The sequence below is a fragment of the Sceloporus undulatus genome, chromosome 5 (assembly GCF_019175285.1).
Source record: "Sceloporus undulatus isolate JIND9_A2432 ecotype Alabama chromosome 5, SceUnd_v1.1, whole genome shotgun sequence".
Lineage (NCBI taxonomy): Eukaryota > Metazoa > Chordata > Lepidosauria > Squamata > Phrynosomatidae > Sceloporus > Sceloporus undulatus.
Genome location: NC_056526.1, coordinates 27,020,406 through 27,030,765, shown reverse-complemented (window position 1 = coordinate 27,030,765; position 10,360 = coordinate 27,020,406).

The following is a 10,360-nucleotide window of genomic DNA, read 5'->3' as shown; positions in this document are numbered from 1 at the left end:
CTTGGAGATTTCTGCAAGCAAGTCCTGCACTGGTACCTTACTGTGGTCATGGAATTCTGGAAAATTTGTATATGTGCTGTATCCCTCTATGAGGGTATGTTGCATTGTTAGTATGCGTGATTTGAATCTGGAAATACTGTAAACACACTGTAACTATGTTTCAAAATTAATTTAAAAAGTAGTCTCATTGCACCTAAAAGAGCAGTACCATCTGGGATTAGGAATTCACAGCTCAGGATTAGGAGAAAGGACCTCCATGTCAATAGCTATGGCTTGCAAATAACGTATCCATTCTGTTGCACACTGCTTTGATACAGGCTGTGATAAATGGAAGTCGCTCCATTTGTCAGAGCATTCTTCTCAGAAAACAAAGAGTTAAAATGTGTGAAGAGGTACTATTACATTTTAATAAGGAAGCATCACAAAGGTGATGAGATAGCAACTGACCAATGAGATGGGCAGTTGGAGAGAAGCACAAAAATTCTTTTGTTGTTGTTGTTGTTACTTGTTATCTAGTTTGCTTGGACTTGTGGCAATTCTATGAATGAAAGACTTTCAATACCCACTGTAAGTAACAGCTCTGCTAATGTCTTGCCATGTTTTCCTATGTTGAACCTCCCTAACTGTAAAGCACTCTTTTCCTTTTCCTATTGCTTTCCACATTAAACATCTTTCTCTTTTCTAATGTACAGTAACATCCAAAATCCACAAAAAGTGATACCTTTACTGGGCCAACCAAAATGCATAAAATATATATTGCAAGCTTTTGAAGCTCCACTGGCTTCTTCATCAGGCAAAGATATTAAAAATAATATAGGAGAAAATAAATTGACAATGTTAGAGTCAATTTATCTCCAAGTGGACATCCTATTTAGTCTTCCTCAGTGGCTTCTGTAACAATTTAAGATTTTGATCATGACTAGGGATATATCTACATTACGCTGTAGAAATAATGCAGTTTGATGTTACTTTAACTGCTCATTCCATAGAATACTGAGATTTGTAGTTTTGTGAGGCATCACCACTCTTTCACAGAGATGGCTAAAGACTTTGAAAAAAATACAAATCTCAGGATTCCATAGGATGGAGCTACAGCATTTAAAGTCATACCAAAGTGCATTATTTCTACAGTGTAGATGCTTCCTAGCTCTTCTCTATTCTATCTGAACAACACATTCCAAGATTTCATAGGAGGTCTTTAGAGTTAGGGGCCATTCAGACTACCTTTTACCCCAGATCAGGAACCGAATTATGCATGTAAAGTTCATATTCGTCCCGAATCTCCCACAAGTGAATCCAAGGCTTCCACACCCGTTTCAGAGCAAATGCCCCTTAGCACAGGTCATTTGGAAACAAGGTAAAAGCTGTATCTTTTTTTTAAAAAACAGGTTCGGCGAATATGAACTTGCCCCCGATCATGATCGGGTCAAGTTCATGGGAGAGGTTTAGGTCAGAGGGAGGGCAGAACTGGAGAAAGGGTGCCAACAGTGACGGAGGAGGAGGATGAAGGAGCTGGGGGGAAAGAAGAGGGCAATGGAGAGCAATCGGGGTAACAGAGCAGGAGCAGGAGGAGAAGGAAGGAGCCAAAGGGTAACAAGAGAATCAGTGATGGAGTAGGAGCAGGAGGAGGATGAAGGAGCTGGGGGAAAGAACGGGGCCATGGAGGGCAATCTGGGTAACGGAGAAGGAGAAGGAGAAGGAAGGAGCAGAACGAAGGGTCAAGTTCAGGGTAGCACCAGGCTTTCGCTCTCTCTTTTTACTTTTAAAAAAAACATTTTTGACAGACCATGCGCATGTTTTTGCTACAGGAAGATAGATATATAGATAGAATGTGGCTGCCTGCCAGTTCACTTTCCCTTTCATTTCCTTGCTTCCAGCAGCATGGCACTTTGCAGGAGGCTTTTTTTCTTTGCGAATGTTACAATGTGAATGTTACAAACATTTCTCTTTCCAATTTGGCAAATTGATACAAAATGCTTTTGCTACTGTCTGTAAAGAATTCAGGGGTAGCTGAGGGAAAGCAAAGGATGCATGGCATCCTATTCTAGCATTCCGAGGTGAGGAATTTATTATTATTATTATTATTATTATTATTATTATTATTATTATTACATGTGTATGAGGCACTCTGGGGTGGCAAGGAGGATGCAGGATGCAGAGATGGCATTAGATTGCATTTTGGGGTTGAAAACAGGGCCAAGGGAAGATCCATAATCTGCAGTGACCCAAATACCCACAACACACACACACACACACACACACACACACACACACACACACAGAGGAGGTTTTTAAATTTGACAAAATATGCGCATACTGGCGCCTGTTTTTTTTTTTTAAGGAAGGGGAAAGGGGGAAATCACCCATCTGATTGCCCAGTCACTGTAAGAAATGTCACCAAAGTGGAATCAAAGTCCTTCACTTGTTTGTTGTAAGTAATACAGAGAGGTACATGCACATCTTTGCTAGTTAGGCACTCTGATGCTTTGTTAGTGTGTCAGTGTTCTCAGTTAGTCTTTTTAATAACTTGTGAACTTTATCAGGCTCAAATCTCTTCTGCAGCCAAGATATTTCTCATCCTTATCAACTGTTTGGGGTAGGATGTCATACTTCTCATGCAGGAAAGGCCAGGACTGGAGCCAAGAATAAGCTGTTCTTGTGGCATAGTTTTTAAAGTGTTCTAATTTACCACAAGGTCAGTCTTAGAAATGTTCTGGGTTACTCTGAGGTCATTCTTGTTTTGCTTAGACATAGTGAAAATGCCTTCCAAAGTATATTGGGTCCATGGTATCCGCTGGGGTTTGGTTCCGGGACCCCCCATGGATACCAAAATCCATGATTGTTCAAGTCCCATTAAAAATAATGGATATTAAAATGGTGAACCTTTTATCAAGGTTTGCTTTTTGGAATTTGTATATTTAAAAAATATATTTTAAAGCCATGGATGCTTGAATCTATAGATAAAGAAATGGTTGATAGAAAGGCCTGATGCTGTAGCTCCATCGTATGAGGTCCTGGGATTTGCAGTTATACAAGCTCTTTAGCATTCCCTGCCAAGCATGTTGGGGTCTCACAAAACTACAAATCCCAGGATGCTGTAGGACGGAGCAATGACAGGTAAATTAGCAAGTACACTTCTATACTGCTTATCAGTGAACTAGCCCTCCCTAAGCAGTTTACAAGGTGTAAGCCAATTGTCCCTAACAAGCCGTGTACTTATTTTCTTGACCTATGAAAGGATGGAAGGCTGAGTGGACCTTGGAGCCCTCTTCTAGGACTGAGCTTATAACATTGTGGCTGCAATACAGGCAGTTAACCACTGTGCTACCAGGGTGTTGTCAGACTGTATTATTTTTACAGTCTAGACTCTAGATGCATCAAATTGCTATAGCTGGTGTGATGTTGCTGTTACAGCATAAATCTGAGTCCAGAGAAGTCCAGGATGCTTCCACATCAACAGCTGCCTTTTTTCCCTTCCAGTCATATGCCATTTTTCAGGTGTTCTGTTTTCCCCAGATATTTTAGAAAGAAAAAAGAAGCTAAATGAAACAGTGAGAAAAGCACAAAAGAAAAGTAGAAAAAATAATGTAATCTGTAACCATTCCCATAAAATTATGGGATTGCAAGTAAAAACTGCTCCAGGTTCAAATCACTGCTCCACCATGATGCTCAGTAGGTGATTTTACGTATCTGTCAAGTCCCCAGTTTATGAATTCCTTGGAATTGATGTTTGCTCTGCTGAGGAGCTCTAATGCCCACAAGGAACTATGCTAGGTTGCTATAACAGAAAATTCTAAGTCTAAATCCAATTATTCCATAGGATGGTTAAAGTGGTATCAAACAGCTATAACTGTATAGTATAGATATACCACCATTAGGCTGCATCCACATTGCAGAAACAATCCAGTTTGACACCATTTGAACTGCCATAGCTCAATACTATGGGATTCTGGGAATTGCAGTTTTGCAGTTTGGCTCAATTGGAGCCATTTAGCCTTCTCTGTTAGAGAGCTCCGGTGCCCCACAAAGTACAAATCCCAGGATTCCACAGCATTGAGCCATAGCAATTAAAGTGGGGTCAAACTGGATTATTTATGCAGTGCAGATGGCCTCTAAGTCATTCTCTCTCAGACTCTCCCACCTTGCAGAATGAAAAGAAGATGAGGAATGAGTTCCTTGAAGAAAGCATGGGATAAAAATATAGGCAGCAATTCCATATAGCTAAGTAGTATCTCCCAGCCCACCCTCCCAATCTGGACATTGCAGATGCTACGAATGAGTGCGGTTTGTTCTCCTGGCAATTGGGACACAGCTGATTGACCTTTCCACCCACAAGTAATCTTTTGTGCAATGTGAAGTCGAAGGCTTTCACGGACATAATCCATTCTCTGAAGATGCCAGCCACAGATGTTGATGAAATATCAGGAATAAACTCTTCCAGAGTTTTGGGCACATAGCCCAAAACCCCCACAAAAAACAAATGTTTTGTGCAACAGTCAGAAGCAAGATCTCAGCCATAATTCCTCCTTACACCAGAAATCACTTGTGTGGGGTGGGCAGGGGTGGAAACATTTAGGCATGACATTTGCCTCCTGAATCCAGGAGATGATCTTTTGTAATACTGTACAGAACAAATTGACCACAATAATGGAACGTCTGATGTCATTCTGTGATAAATACCCACTATCAAATCACATCCCTAGTAGGAAGTAGCCATAATTCCTCACTACAGAAGTATTGTGTGTTAATGGTGATGCCTAAAATAATCTATAGTGCTGTTGGAATTGTCAAGGTCTCACTTGTAATAGCAGACCTGGGAGAAGATGCCACAAGAGCAAAACAAGCCATGGCTAAGATAGGATTGCCATAACTTGTCATTTGAGAAACCCCAAGGTTTCCTGCCTGACATATGTCACAGAACAGAGCTTCTCAGTCTGAATATTTTTTTATTGCTTCTATTTAAACTTTTTATTTAGTTCTACCACCACTAAAGTAATAGAGGTTTTATATTATTCTGTTTCAGACAGGGTGGATCCCAACAGCAAGGTTAAGGTGATTCAACCTCTACAGAGCTGACCCACAGAGTCAACCCACGGAGAAAGTATTCTAGGAAAAGATCAAACATAGAGTAGGTAGTTAAGATTACTCTAAACTATAGAGGAAGTATTTCATATAAGAACAATCTAAATCATTCAGTAGATATTCCAGGTAGGTGTGTTCTGAAACAAGACACTCTAAGGTCTTGGGGGTAAAGGTTCAACCAGAAAAGAGATAATTGCAGTTAAGGGATTTCCAAGGGTTATTCCATGGTGAAAGCACAAAAGGAACAGGGAATCAAGGAAGTTGCTTTAGATATTACTTTCAACAGCATTCTTTCCTCAGAATTAAGACTCATAAGCACATTTTTGAGAAATTACTCTTTTGAACTATAGTTCCCAAAAATACAGAATGCTGGGCCATGCTGGTAAAGACTTAATGTTTTATCATTCAAGCAAGTAATTCTCCAAGCTCCATGTATAAATCTAAACTCAAGAGCTCCACTGAGGGCTCAGTTTCTGATACTTATGTACAAGCCCTTCAAACTGGGAGGGCCTTCTTTTGGGGAGACTGTTACCCCTGAGGAGTCTTTCTTTCCAGGTAGAGTGGCTACCAAATTTCCACATGTCTTGTCCTTGGGCTAGTAGGCGTCTGAGTCTCATACTTTTGGGCTGGATTCCTTAGTCAATGTTTAGATTGGGGCAGGGCCACCCAGTCTTCTCACCTGAGGGTCCAGGGTCATCTGGGGTGTTCTCCTCTCCTGTGCCATCTGTTCCAGGAAGTTGAAGATCCCCACTGAAAAATGATCTCTCCCACAGGGAGTGGGCATGACATGCACAGAGACAACTGTGCAGCTGATAACTATTGTAACATTAGGAAGAATTTCCTCCTGACAATATGACTCCTAATGTTACTACAGGTTAGGTCTCCCTTATCCAAAATGCTTGGTACCAAGAGTGTTTTGGATTTCAGATTTTTATGCATTTTGAAATACCTGTATTTACATATACATACATACTGAAATATTGTGGAGATGGGATCCAAGTCTAAATACAAAATTCATTTGTGTTTCATATACACCTTATACACATAAGATGTATATGTGTATAAGGTGTATATGAAGGTAATTTTATACAAAAAAAATAATAGTTTTGTGTACATAGAAACATTAGGAAGCAATGATGTCACTGTCTCAGCCACCCTGAAAAAAGGTTTGGTTTGTGGAATATTTTGGATTTCAGAATTCTGGATAAGGGAGATGCAACCTGTATGAGGTAATGTACTTTCTGAGTTTAAGTGGCATTTGTAGAACAACATTAAGTAATAGTAAGTTTCAGATGAGTTAAATTTCCAATAAGCTCCAAAATAAGAAACTCACGGTGAGTATGTAAAAAATATATAACAATAATCCCCTACATATTACATTGTCAGAAATTTAGTAGCATGTTGATAAAATATGAAAGAATTGCAATGCATGCCATTAAAATTACAGTACAGTTGCAGCACATCTCACAAATAATGTCTTAGTGATTCCTTGGAAGAAGAAATAGGTGACATGTAAAAGATGGGTAGCATGCTCAATGAAACAAAAAGATATTATGTGCTATCTTGAAAGATTAGCAATATCTGTTTATTGTGGCATAACCTTCTGTGGGCCAGAACACACTTCAGATTTACCATTTATTGTATACATATGTTAAATACAGCTATGAAAGGGATGGTCTGCCACTGATTCCACCCTGAGCTTCCTATAGCATGGAGGAATCATTTTGGGCTTCCCTTGTAGCTGCAGGAGAAAAGATACATAGGGGGTCTATATCTCCTCGAATAACTTTCAGCACAGGAGTGAACTGATGTGCGGGAAACACTACCTGCCAAAACACCAGGGCAACTAGAGGACCTTCTGTCCTCTGGCAGATGAATGGGGTGATAACAACAAGGTTTCCACATTTTACTGTTCTTTTCATGAAGTTAGCACAAGAAAAATTATTAGGCAGAGTCTATGTAGCATGTTATAGTGGTATGAGTGGACTATGACTCTGGAAGATCAGATTAGCACAGCTGTGAGGCTAGGGTACTCCAGGCTGCCCCTGGGGTATCTTGGCCAGTGTAAACAAAGCCCCTGTTATGTATTGCTGCTTTCATAGATGGGTGTACATACAGTTATTGCATTCCCATATAAACCAGCATATGTCTGTTCCCCTGCCCAGTGCCTAGTTGTTCAAATGGGATTGACAGAGAAACTGCATTGTCCTCTTGTTTGGGCTGATTTGGTCTAAGCCTGTCTTCTGCTGCCCAGCAAAGTTTACAGAGCAAGGAAGATAACATTACAGTCACGGAGAATAAATACTTATGTCTGTCTACTGCTAACTTCAAAAGATCCATAGGGAGCCCTGATTCCTTCTGTCCTGCCATTTAATTTCTGCCAGGGTCTTCAGTCTAGGTCACAGAAACGTTAGACACTAGTCTGGAGGATTCAATCATGGGCTTCTGTTTATATGTTCCCATCTATCTGTCAGCAAGCTGTAAGAAATGAGCTGCACATGGAGACAGAATGTAATGCCAAACCCTGGAAATGTCTTTCCCCTTGTGATTGCTGCCAGTTTGCCTATCTCCTTTGGAGCTTGGAAACATTATTTTTGTGGAGTGCGCCTCCTAGAATCCCAGAGCCAGCATGGCCGACTGAGATGTTCTGGGAGCTGAAGTTCCAAAAAGTAACATATCCAAGTTCTCATATCCTTCAACTGTCCCAATTTGGCAGGGACTCTATGATTTTATAAAGAAATTTCAGAAGATGCTCCTCTGTTTGATGGTATCCTTAATTCTACAGACTACCCAGTCCAAGTACAGATTAAAGATGAAAAAAAATTATAAGATTGGAGAGCAGAGACTTTAAGGTTCCCATCAATATTTAGCCCTTGAGCAGTAGGCTGAACATGTTCAGTTACCCTTCCTCAGCACACCTCAATTCAGTTGCTAGAAATATATTGTATTTCTGTTTAAAATACAGTAATTATTTCTGTATTTAAGTGTTATGTGCTTTTTGGATAAAAGCTTATCCTGTCAAATGTGTTATTTTAAAGAGCGATCGTTCACACTATGGCATATGTTTGCAAGTAAAGAAGAGAAATGTTAGATAAGAGCATGGTACACAGCCTCTGCTGTGCTGTATGATTTCAGAGTGAAGGGGGAGTTTTATATATTAAAGACCCATTCATAAACTGCAGTTGTTAGTAGATCTACTGAATCAATGCAACTTAAATGTTATGTACATTTTGTGTTATGGGTTATTTCAAACCAGTTGACTTCCTAGTTGGAACTAGCAATTAGATTTAATCTTATAAAGAGAGTTATGTCCTTTTCTCTAGTAGTGCCAGGGTCAGAGGTCAAAGCGACCCATTCAGCAGAATGAACACACACTCATACTACACAAATGCATCAGCACCACCAAACAGGACTGACCTATCACATTTTGATGTAAGCAGAACAATGCACATTTTCATCTTAGTCGAGATGACACTTATGGGACTATTATGTCCATAATCTAAAAGTACTAACCATGCCTCTGCTTTGCCCAGAAATGTTGCAATGATGGTTGTTGCCTTTTAAAAAAAAATATGGGGGAGCACACAGTTATGTAATTTGCCCTCAACATATGTCCATTTCACTATTCTGATCATGACTTCCTTCTCCAAGCAGGATAAAGAAAGAGTGCTACAGGTTAGAGTACAAAGTGAAACATGGATATATCAGTCTTAGAGCTGGACGTGTAAACTTTCATGGAATATCTCTGGCAGATCAGCAACTGAAAAGCTTCAAAGGGTTTCCATGAAAAATGTTTTGTAGAGATTCAGCCAAAATGTAATCTGAAGTCAGGGGGTGGGGGTGTATTTTCTTTTTTGTCCCTGCTATAGCATGTGGGCAGTTTGGATCATAAAAGCAATGCACATCAGACATGAACTTGGCTCTGGATCAGGAACAATGAAAGTCATTGCCAGGATAATCTAGTGAAGGTGACACTGTAGCAAATACCTGGTTAAGGAAGAGAAGCAAATGGTCTTTAAAAAAGTCAAATTGCAGTACTGTACTGCTAATAAAGACCATGTGGAACCTCCACATTGAGAGGAACCAGTGTGGTGTAGTGGTTTGAGCATGGCATGATGACTCTGAAGACCAGGATTGAAATCCTGGCTTGGCCATGTAAACCCTCTGGATGACTTTGAACAAGCCACACTCCCTCAGCCTCTGAGGATGGCAATGGCAACCCCCCTCTGAAGAAACCTGCCAAGAAAACCCCATGATAAGGTCACCATAACTTGAAAGCACACAACAACAATAATACCTGAATACCAGTTTCTGGGAAATAAGTGTGTGGATGAGTGGGTGTACAGATACAACTATTGCCTTCAAGTCTGCATGTAGGGACACCAAGTGAAAAAGAGGACAAGGCTTTTGTATTCCAGTTATGTGGAAGAGATGATTTCAGCAGCTGCAGCCTGCATTGCCTTGGACCTGGCAACAGTTGTCAACATCCTCCAAGAGGGAATGGCATTCCTCTCCAGCAATGCAATAAAAATACCACAACAACAAATTAAACAACTAAAACTTTGTTGCCTTTCACTGCTTAGATGGCATCCTAAATTTGTTGCTGCCAGAGGATGTAGGGCCGTTCCATCAGACCTGTAGCAAGCAGAGCATGGTCTGTTCCACCACAGCTCTTCTTGTGTTCTTATACTTTGGATTTAGATTCAAAAAGCTACTTCAGGTTTCCCTAAGAGCTTGGTGATGCCCCTTGTCATTTCAGCTTTTTAAAATTGAAGACCCATTTCATTTACTGTTTGGGGAACACTAGTTGGATGCTTACTTTGCCTGCAGAATTTGTGTTTCTCTGTATTCAGTCCTTAAGTACTGTATTTTAAAATACCCACCAATATTGTGTGTTTTTGTGTGCTTTGCAAAATTGTTTGTTTTTGTATATTTTGTGAAATTGTGTGTTCCTGCATGGCAGGAGGTTGGACTGGATGGCCCTTGGTATCTCTTCCAACACTATGATTCTATGATTCTAATAGGTCACTGGAGTGAATGAAAGTATACGTTCATCACTGAGAATGGGTATGTACAATGTAGGAGTCTTGAATACATGCTTAAGCAAGCAAATACCTTAATGCTGTTTTATGTCATTACACCTGCCAACTGGAAGTGTCAGCAGGAGATCATCCTGACCTGGAAAAGACAAATGGCATCTCTCCTCTAAATGCCTGCTTGGAGTCGGTAATGGGCTGGATGAGGGAAAACAAACTCAGTCTGAATCCAGAGAAAACGG